We start from the raw sequence: 12,413 nt of genomic DNA, 5'->3' as shown, positions 1-12,413 counted from the left end.
TTGGGGTACTTTTTTCATAGTGTAATTTGAATTGTAGATGATCTTCTTCATTAATACTGCATTATTTTCTTTATGTTTTAGTCTTTGTCACAATATTAAATATTTAGTATGGTCCTTCTATGCACAGTACAAATACCACCACATTAACACAAGTAAAATTTTATAGAGAACACACATATTCTAATTTTTATGATAAATGACATATTTCTTTCTTATCAAAAGAAGAATCATATATGGAAAATTAGAATAATTTATAAAGTATTTAGATATTAAATGAACAGATAAGATAAAAAGCACATTTTTTGGATGTCATTGCAGGGTTACAACAGAAATACTGAAAGTAGAAGACGACTGATAGAAAGCCGGTAAGAATGGTTTAATTCCAAACCACAGTTCTGACTCAGACAGAAAAATTTATTTTTTTCAATCCACTTTGTGCAAGTTGTTAGCGAACATATTAGTTAATGACCTGAAGGCAAATCCCTGACAATGTGATTTTGTGCTAATTGTGTGGAAAAATATTTCCAGCTTTTAAAAATGCTACGGTCTGAGATGCTATAGGGAATTCATCCTCCCTGTTTGAGCTTTCTATTCAACCTTCCTCAAGGGCACCGAATCATATTGAATGAGTCATCTAGTATTCACATCCTATCTGAAATCAAGGAAAACTCTCAAGAGGCAATGTTAGGGATTAAACACTCTCATTCTGTTTACATTCAGTTGGCATTAAAATGAAAAATAAGTTAAAAAATGAATTGGATTAAGGCTATGGATATTTTAATATCTCATTTTCATAATGTTTTGTATTAGAATGGCAAAGTTTTAGATATAACAATAATTTTTTTGTCTGTACGTTTAAGAAAGTTCCTTATTTTAAATTTATCTTCTTTAAAATATTTTTCTTGACTGGAAATTAAATGAAAATATACTAGACATATATTAAAATAAATGTATGTTTTATAAGTATGCTTATTAAAGGAAGACCAGTGCTTCAACAGCCTTAGGCTAAAAAAATATTAAATTAAGGTATGTTAAAGTATGAAGCTGTAAAATATATATAGGTAAATTTTAAATGGTTGCAGACTAGCTGCTATTGACTTTAATGTAAGAGCTTGTTTTAAAAATATTGAATCTTTTAATTTATAGCACAAAATAGACTTAGAAATTAAGCTATTAAATATATCCATGATTTTATTTTTAATTAACCAAATATAGATATAAATTCTCTGAGCAATATAGAAAAAGTACAAATTTATAAGTTAAGATTTATTGTGCTTTCAACTTATTTTGCTGCATTTTTTTACATCAGACTAATTCCTATTCTGTCCCCCCATACAAAATGCATGGCACCTTCCCTAGTGTACCTAATGCCTGTCTTTCAAAGCATCTAAATCATGCTGATTTAGGTATAAATGTATCTTTAAAAATTACATAGATTTGTTTGGTGTGTTTTCATTTTCATAAGCAGAATTGTCCTGTAAATTATATTGTTCTTACTTTTTTTTATTCAACATTAGATTTTTAGATGTTCCTATAGCACATACAACTCATCATATTAGATGGCATGCCATTTATCATATATAGATATACACACAGATAAGTGTGTATGTGTGTGCATGTGTATATGTGTGTACACCTATTACATTTATGATCTATCTCTCCAGTAAGGGACATATAGATTGCGTACACCTCTTTGCTACCAAGGATTACAATGCTGTGATGAATGTCTTTATTAATATCTCCTTGTAGATTTGTAGAAAGGATTTTTTGGATTTATACGTTGTTGTGAGAATGACTGGAGGATATACAATATTTGCATTTGGTTTTTTTACCAGCTATTACCAAATATCTCCAGAATGTTTTCACAAGTTTACCTTTCCATTGACAAAATTGAAGTTTTCAATTTCCCTACATTCTTATGTTTGATAGTGTACTGTCTATAAATTTTTTGCCAACCTGCTACTTGCAACAGGGTATACTAAATATAGAACTACCATATGATCCAGCAATCCCACTGCTGGGTATACATCCAAAAGAAAGGAAATCAGTATATTCAACAGATATCTGCATTCCCATCCTTATTGTAGCACTATTCCAACAGCCAAGATATGGAATCAACCTAAGTATGTATCAATGGATGAATGGATAAAGAAAATGTGATATTAATTCACAAAGTGGAATATTATTCAGCCATAAAAAGAGTGAAACTCTGCAGAGAAAGATAAATTTCACATGTTCTGATGCTGATGTGGGAGATAAAAGTTTTTAAAAAAGTCAACTCATGGAGATAGAGTAGAATCATGATTACCAGAGGCTGGGAAGGGTAGTGGGGGCGGTGGGAGAGAAAAAGTGGGAGTGGTTAATTGTACAAAAATACATTTAGAGAGCATAAATAAGATCTATTATTCAGTAGAAAAATAGAGTGACTATAGTTAATAATAATTTATTGTGAATTTTAAAATAACTAAAAGAACAGAATTCAAATGTTCCTAACACAAAAAAATGATAATTGCATAAGGTGATAAATACTCTAATTACCCTGACTTGATCATTACACACTGTATGCCTTTATCAAAATATCATGTGTAGTCCATAAATATTTAGTATGTGCAACTACTGTGTACCCATAATTAAAAATGAAAAAATTAAAAATAAATAAAGTAAAAACAAAAATAAATAAAACAAAATTTATTTGGAAAGGCAAAAGACCCAGGATAGCTAACACAATATTGAAAGAGAAAAACAAAGTTGTAGAACTGACACTACCCGACTTCAAGACTTTTCATAAAGCTACAGTAATTAAGATAGGTGTAGTATTAGTGAAAGAATAAAAAAATAGATTAATGGACTAGAGAGCCCAGAAATAAACTCACATAATTGTTGTTATAACTGATATTTGACAAAGAAGCAAAATCAATACAATGGAGAAAAAGCAGTCTTTTTAACAAGTAGTATAGGGACAACTGAACACCCACATGCAAATGAATTAATCTATACTCAGACCTTATATTCTTCACAAATATTAAGTCAAAATGGATCTTAGACCTAAATATACGGTGCAAAATGATAAAATTTCTAGAAGACAACATAGAAGAAAATCTAGACAGTCTTGTGTATGATGATGGCTTTTTAGATATATCACCAAAGGCACAATCTATGAAAGTAAATAATAGTAAGCTGTGCTTCATTAAAATGAAAAACTTCTGCTTTACAAAAGACAATATCAAGAGAATGAGTAGACAAGCTACAAGATGAGAGAAAATATTTGCAAAAGACATATTTGATATAAGATGATTAACTCAACAATAAGAAAATGAAAAACATGGTTAAAAAGAAATTGGACAAAAGGCCTAAACAGACAACTCATTGAAGAAGATGAGCACAGATGGGAAATAAGGATATGAAAAGATGTTCAGCATTATATCTCATTAGGAAATTGCAAATTAAAAAAAAAAAAGAGAGAGAGACACCAATACACACCTATTAGAATGACCCAAACCCAAAGCATTGGCAACACCCAGTGCAGGTGGTAATGAGGGCCAACAAGAACTCTCATTCATTACCAGGGAGAATGCAAAATGATACAGCCACTTTGGAAGACAATTTGGCAATTTCTTATAAAACTACATTTACTCTTACTATACAACCCACCAATCCTACTCCTTGGTGTTTATGCAAATTAGTTGAAAACTTACATCCACACAAAACCCTGCAGCATAGATGTTTACAGCAGCTTTATACATAATTGCCAAAACTTGGAAGCAGCTAAGATGTTGTTCAATAGGTAAATGGATAAATAAACTGTGATATATCCAGATAATGGGATGTTATTATTGAGCACTAAAAAGAAATTAGTTATGGAGCTATAAAAGACATAGATGAAACTTAAATGCACACTACTAATTTTAAAAAGCCAATTTGAAAATGCTACATACTGTATGGTTCCAAATATATGACATTGTATAAAAGACAAAACTATGGAAACAGTAAAATGTTCAGTGGTTGCCATGGTTTATGGGACAGGGACGGATGAATAGTCAGTGAAGAGAGGATTTTTAAAGCAGTGAAAATATTCTGCATGATACTATAACGGTGGATTTGTATCGTTATATATTTGTGAAAACCCATAGAATATACAACACCAAGGTGAACCCTAATGTAAATCATGTAAATAGTAAGTGTATAGCTTTTGGCTATAATAATGTGTCAAGGTAGGTTCATCATTGTAATAAATGTGCCTCTTGTGCAAGATGGGGGAGGCTGTGTATATGTTGAGGAAAGGAGTGTATAAGAAATCTCAGTATCTTCCACTCAATTTTTCTTAGAATCTAAAATGCCTGTAAAAAAATAAAATTGGCAAAGTCTTAAATAAGAGGAATAGTTTCTTTTGAGACATATTGTAAAACATGGTGAATATAGTAAATAATAATGCATTGTATGTTTCAAATATCACTCAGATGATATTTCAACGGATTTCAAAACAAAAAAATAAATATTTGAAGTGATGAATATGTTAATTAGCTTTATTTATTTCACATTGCATTCATAAAGCATAACATCACTTTGTACCCCATAGACATATACAATTATAATTTGTTAATTTACAACTAAAACCATAAAAAATAAAAAAAATTTAGAAATGAAGTTTATATAAAAATAATAGTAAAGTGTTAAATTTCTTTTAAAAAAATTACATTGCCAGGTAAGTGTTAACTTGTCCATGGTGATCCATTGCATGCTGACCTTCAAATAAAGGCTTTGCCCTCCTGAAAGAATACAAAAAACAGCTACAACCCAGTACTTAAAACAGTAAGTTTTGGTTAACTCCAAGACTTTGGTTTCTCCTGCTCACCCAATGCATCTTAAAAGCCTTATAATGCAAGCACTGGGGTCTATCTCCTGGAATCTGATATCCAGCTTATTACAGACTCTGTTCTACTACAGAATATACAGTGGTAGTGGTCTTACATTTTTTTCATATTTGGTAGGAATTGATAGCAGAATTGTTCATCACCAAATTCACAGCAGTTTATCCTAGTGCACATTGGAGTGTCATGATTAGAGGAAGGTGGGGAATGGGGTGGGATTTACTGAGTAAAATATTTTGTTTTATGAGCTGTTACAGGGATTTTTACATAAGGATTTCTTGTATAAACTCCGTAAAGATCATCCATATATTTCATAACTACTAGTTTTCATATTTGTTGTGAATTACCAGACTGTGTTTGATTTTGAGAAAATGCCATTATGTGGAACAAGTGGCAGTGTTGTCTATGAATAGGAGAAGACATGCCAGCACTTTGGCCCTCTGTGTTTTGGTATTGGAGCCATCAAGGAAAACGCAACACAGTCAAGCACTGGATAGAGTAAGCTTTACTCACATAAAGAAGACACAAAGCAAGATCAGCTTTAGTGGTGGGCATCAGTCTGGGCATCTCTCCCAACAGCAGCTGCAGAGCAATTGGTGTGCTCACACTCCTCCTGTGTTGTGGTAGGAGGACCCCATCCGCTCCCCACAGGAAACAGATACAGCAATGAGTTTAGCCAGGTGTCCTGTGATGCACACGCGTAAGCAGAACAAAGGAGCACATATTGTGTCTGAAATGGGAAAAGATATTTCCATCCAAGGTAAAAAGTTCAGCACAGGCTATGAGAACATCTCTTTTGGTAAGGATGTGTTTCAGGCTCAATTCACATATTTATGTGACCAAAAGGGAGTCAACAGACTTGTGTGCATTTTAACACTTATTTTAATCCTTAAAGGTAAATGTTATGAAGACATCTTATATTTAAAAAACTCGAAAATTAGAGTGCACACTTTAATAAAAACTTCTGGTATGTTATGTGGAACAAAGTCTGTAGTTACAGTATACGCAAAGATATAGAACACAATTTGGGTATATGTTAGACCTAAAAGGACTAATGTAAAAAAAATGACAACTGATAGAAAAAAACAAGTGGTGGTGTATGTAATGACAAGAACTGTAGAAAAATATGACAAAATAAAATAGAATAATGGAATTGTAGACATAGAAGTTATATTTATATGTAAAATACTACATATCTCTCAATTTATAAAATAAATAAATAAATAAATGGTACTCTGTAACTTTTGTTGGATTAGGTAGCTAGGACAAGAATCTATACTTTTAATTGACAAATAATAATTGTATATCTTTATGTAGCACCATATGATGTTTTGGTATGTGTACAAATTGTAGAAAGATGAAATCAAGCTAATTAGCATATCTATCACCTCACCCATACTCTTAATTTCTATTTTACAGGGCTTTACTTATAGACTTCAGGGTTAGGGGAGATATTTTATGTCCACCTCACAGATTAGTATTGTTATTGATTTTGTATGTTCCATTAGCTATCTTGAATAGAAAATGGGAGAAAAAAAGAAAGCAGATCTCTGGGGAGGAATAGCAGACAGTAGGATAAATAAAAATAGGCTACTGTGAAATCCAACTATACTCTTTTATCTGGTATCATTGCCAAACCCACTTATCTTCTGTTTTCTTGAGTTTTAGCTGCCTGAGGCTTGAAAGTCACTTCTCTGAGGCTCCGTATCTCCTAGCCTAGCATAAAAATAAAACTGAAATCGTACACCCCCTGGAAGCTGTTTGGCCTCCAAGTGTCATATGCTAAGTCACTTGTCATTGCTGCCAATCAACTCTTTTGGGTACAATGCTACAACTCAACAAAAATAAGTGTTCATGTTCTATCCTTTGGCATGTTTTTGGAATTTATACTCACCAAGTTAATTCAAAGTTTGTGAATCACCTTAAAAACCTTGAAGTTGACATATACATTGTAAAAATAGAAACTACGTAATATAGCAAGGAGATTGCTAAAGAATACCTCAGGTAGTTGGCATTCTTTCCAGGATACAAATCAATGACAAGGTTGACCCAGAGAATATACAGGGGGGGTCATGCTGAACACCTCCAATAAATTATATTGGATTACTACTTCAAATGACTATATTTCTTTAAGTAAAATATTATTTTGCATCTAACAACAAATGTTAATTTTATGTTGTGTTGAGTTTTTCCTGCTTCTTTATATTTGGTTTGTATACTATATTTCCATAAGTTACATAATCATTTTAGTTAAATTTTCTTTTGTTTTAATTATTGAACAATAATTTATTCATCAAGAAACTAGAGAGATTAAAATATAATAACTTCTCTACTTTGCTTTTATTCAAAAATCAAGGAGATCCACATATGGCTACATAACTACATAGCATGTTTTTTTAATCCAGTATCCTGCTAATTATCAAGTTTCTCTGTAGCTAGAGAATGGTATAGTTTTAGTGTATATCAAGATGTGATGCATGATTTATAAGTCTATCAAGAAAATTTGTCATTTCTACTTTTTTATGTTAAAGTAGTAATTATTTATTTAGATGTTTATAATTTTATATCTGCTCATTGGTGAACATTATTAGTAAGTGAAAATTAACTATGAAATTCCCAACAGACTTCAATTTGACATATAATATATAATAGTACTGGCCTTTTAAATTCACTTGTAAAATAAAGCACACCTAATAAAATAATTTTTAATAACTTTAAAACATTTAAAATGCTATAGTGGACTAAATGGAAAAATGCAATAGATTCTGAACAATCAACATAAATGCCATTCAGGTTTTCTTACTTTAAAACGTTTCACTTTGGGGTATTTGATCCTAAGAGGAACATTTTAGGTAACACTGTACATATAGGTACCATCCTTTTATGTGAATTGGTCTTATGTTCTATCTTAATGGCCAGCCATAGAGTCTATATTCACTCTGAAGAAAATATATGGAAAATGAATACAATTATCTCTCTTAAAAACACAAAGATAGCATCATTTATATTATATGTCCTTACGTTACTCTGGCTTTAGATAATGTTTTTCTACATTTGTACAATATAGTTATTCTCACTTATGGTCTTTCTGTTTCTGGAGGAAGAAAAGCATTACTTAGAGAGAATATTCTGATGGGTAGTGTGACCATTGTCATCTTTATTTGTGTGCCTATGCTTAGTACTGGAGGAGGTGGCAGAACACAAACAGGTATGAGTTCGTTGCTTAGTTTACCATCCTCACCTTCAAATATTAGCATGTCTGTAATGTTCCTAAGAATTAACGTTATGGGCATAAAATCACTTTTTACTGCTTTATTTACTTGTATTTAAATGAATAAAGAATTACATATTCTAATGCTTGAAATACAGCATGATGGTTTATGATGTCATCCATTTCACTTTTAGAGTGTTAGAACCACCTTCATCACCTTCAATATATTTTTTAGTGCATAAAGAAAGGCACTGTTCTGTGTCTGTTTGAAACAATGCACAAACCATACCACTTTCCTTTGCTCATTCCTGAAATGCAACATAAATATACATACATACACCCACTCCTAGCAAAACAGCCAAATGTACCAGGCAACAGATGGGAAACCGAGAGCCCATGTGTTCACATTCCTGCTATGCCAATAACTTGCCGGGTGATCTTGGGCAAGCTACATATCTTCAGCTAATTGCCTTCTCTCTAAAAGAACAGAGCCATAGGGCCTGAATATTAGCTCTCAGAAGCCAAATAATGAATTTGTCCCATCATCCTTCTTAATATGGAGAACATATTCAAATAATAAAGAGCTGGAATTGATCTTATTATTATTGCATAATCTCACTAGGTCTCCCCTGCTGTTCTGAAGGCTATAACCAAATGTTTTGCAATACCCATTAAAAAAAAGAACTTTCTCTACCACTACCACAGTAAGAATTATAAAAACAGATGAATTATCTAATACTTATACAGCAACAAAAGAAAGAAAAAGATATATCTAACTTTGTCAAAGGAGACATACAAATGGACAATAAACACATAAAATAATTCTCAATATTATTAGTCATTAAAGAAATGGAAATCAAAACCACAATGAGATTCCATTTTATATCCACTAGGACTGCTAGTGGATATAAAATGGAAATAAGAAAAGAAAAAAATTAACAAGAATTGGTAAGAATGTGGAAAAATTGGAGCCCTCATAAATTGTTGATGGGATTGCAAAATGGTGCAACTACTCTGGTAAACAGTTTGAATGTTCTTCAAAATGTTAAACATAGAGTTAGCAGAAATTTCACTAATAATTATATATGTAAGAACATTGAAAACATATGTCCACCAAAATACACATACACAAACGTTCACAGCAGCATTATTTATAATAATTACAAAATGGAAATAACCCAAATGCAGATAAACTAATAATTGATTGGATAAATAAAATTTGAATATATTCATAGAGTATATTATTTAGCTATAGAAAGGAATAAAGTACTGAAACATGCTATAATATGGATGAACCTTAAAAACATTATTTAAGTTGAAGAAGCCAATCACAGAATGTCACATATTATATGATCCCATTTATATGAAACCTTCAGACTAGGTAAATCAATAGAGACAGAAAGTGGATTCCTAGTTAGCAAAACTGGCTCAATGTTATCCAGGGTCATCTCTGTCTACCTTCATGGACTTTAATAATTAAATTACAGGAAGCTGTCTTAATCTGTTTTTTCCAGAAAGAGAAGCCTGAGAAGAAGTTTTTATGCAGGTTGTTAGTTTAATAAAATTGAAACAAGAATGTAGTGACAACTATATAAGATTGAATTATGAAGTAGGGAAATGCTGTAGACAAACTATCGCCTAATTCTGGTGGGAGTACATAAATACCCCTCCCTGCCTCACATAAATATCCATGTAAAATGTAATTTGAAATAGCTTGTGTGAGGAAAGAGGATAATTTATCTGCCAGTATCCATTGCTCATTGCCCAAAGTTTAACCCATTGCATGTTACCACCCTCACAAGTTCAGTTAATGCAAACACGAGCAACTAGCAATTCTCACAGCATCCCAGGTTGAGGCTTTAGAAAGCAAGAGACACAGGTGGTAGCTGAGGACAGGCGCAATCACAATACATTTACTGGTAACATTATGGAGCAGTGGCTAAAAATAAGATATATTGAGAGACTATAATGCTGAGCACCAGGAGTATATAATACAGAAATTCTATCCCTTTTTTCCCAAGTATGTCCAATGGTGTGTTGAAGCTGTTTGTACCAGCTCTTGGGAGCTGACCATATATGCATGTCTTGCCAATTCTGAGTCTAGAAACATCCTGTTAGTACCTTGAAATTGGCCAGGGTGACAGTACTTACACAATGGAAATGGGCAAACACTATAAATTAGCTTTTTTTTGCTAGCAGGACATTAAACATTTATCAGTACATCTCTTAGCCATCATTCCTCCTAATTTTTGCTAACTAGATACTATACTAGGGAATCAATGTATTTACTGATGCCTAGAAATAAGAAACAACCTCTGTCCACTTTTCTTTGTCTTATTGGGACAAACATTTGAGGAATACCAGGCAGGGAAGGAAACTACCGAAGTATATATAATGTCAACAGGAAATGTGATGCATCGGAAAAGTATGGTTTTATATGTCATGGTCACATTTTCAGACATTGCTACTCTGAAGTTAAAACATATATAACACTAAATAAAAGTAAACAATACAGAGAGGACCCCAGATATATACAAGCTGCGGTGATAGGTTTTTTTACATATAGCTTTTTTTTTTGTAGTCCTCATTATGACACTATGAGATAGATAATTTTTGTTAGTCTCACTTTACCAATGAAGAAACTAAAGATCAGAGAGTTTCATCAATTTTTCCAAGGTAAATGTCAGTGATTTTTCTGCTACAGCAGGGAAGCTACCTTTATGATATATTATTATCAAGTATAAAGGTAGAATTTTATTAAATAAATTGTTTTTTCATCTTCTGATAGATGTTTATATAGAGTTGCCTTTTTTCCCCATGGTATGTGATGAATCCCACTGAAAGTTCACTAATATTAATTATACTGATATACATAAATTATTTTTTGGTTTACAAAATAAATTTTTAGGAGAGTAAGTGGGTACTTACCTTTGTCCTCTTTCTCATAAAGAACAGCAAACATTGCAAACCCATAATTTTCTGTTGCTCTTACTGCACCATTGCCCAGGATAATCTATCTTTACAGGCCAGCACATTGATTAGTGCACGTTTGCCAGTGGGCAGAATGATGTTGCATTAAAGACATATTAATATTTCTCACTGCTCTTCAACTTTTCTGTTTCCAAGTTTGTTGATCCAAATAAGTGACCATTTCATATATTTGCTTTTATTTCTTGCTGTGTCCTAGCCATTTTCTTTCTGCTATTATTTCCTCACAATAATACTATGATTAGCTACTGCCAAGCTCTAAACTAAAGTACTCAGCTCAGGGATCAGGAACCAGGCTGCCTAAGGCAATTTGACTCCTCAAGTGAGCGCAAATGTGTCTTTCTTACAATATACTTTATCACTGGGGATGTAAGTAAGATCAGCCTTTTCATTTATTGCAGTGGTATAAATTTACCTTTAGTTTGTGAAGTTAAAAATGCAGGGTTTTCCCACAGACTAATGGCCAACTCATTTAATACAGAAAAATCTTGAAATTAAATGGAGAAGAGGAGCAGAGAAAGAGGCAATCAAACGCTTTCAAAGCCCTTAAAAATCATGTTTTGTTTTTTTCTTGATAGGGAAGAAACGAAATTTCAAACACCAGGACATCACATTTCATCTGAACCACTTACATATTGGGGGTTAATTTGAGACCCAATGAGTATGCATAAAAGGCAATGGATTGTGTAGCAAAGTTTTTTGAGAAGACCTTAAAGATCTTGATATGCCAGAGGTAACATCACAAGCAAGTCTATTGCTGTGTTATTGGGAAAAGTAATTTTATTTCAGTAAGGCTCATCTTAGAAGAAGTAAATATAGGCAGATTCTGTGACTTTGGTTAGTAGAATAGTTTTTGCTACCTCTGTTTTTATTCTTCTTACCCAGGTTTGCAACCTGAGACCTCACAATGAAAACAAACAAATAAACAAAAAAGCAACGTGTACTAGTGGGTAACTTGGGGCATATATAAAGGTTAAGGCATTGATCAGCAGCAGCATGGGTCTTGGCCTGCTCCACATTGTTTTTTTCTGTATCTTGTTTGAACAGCATTCAAGGCTAAGGAAGGAACTGTTGAAAGAGTAACCTCTTAAATTCTGTGGCATTCCCAGAAGCTCCTGTAGTCATTCCCGCATCCCATGTTTTCAAACTGGCTGTAACATTCACCCAGATTATAATTGTGGATTTCAGAAGCTCACAGTCTGTGGGTAAATCAACATCACAGTGGGGTGGATTTGTTCAGTGAACAGATAATACAGAGCTATACCATGAGATTTTATCATACCACTAAGCTGAGATAGAAAGAAAAAAAAAATCACTGTAATTATTATAAACCCAAGGGCAAAGTG

The sequence above is a fragment of the Eulemur rufifrons genome, chromosome 4 (assembly GCF_041146395.1).
Source record: "Eulemur rufifrons isolate Redbay chromosome 4, OSU_ERuf_1, whole genome shotgun sequence".
NCBI classification, from domain to species: Eukaryota; Metazoa; Chordata; class Mammalia; order Primates; family Lemuridae; genus Eulemur; species Eulemur rufifrons.
Note: the sequence above shows the minus strand (reverse complement) of the source record.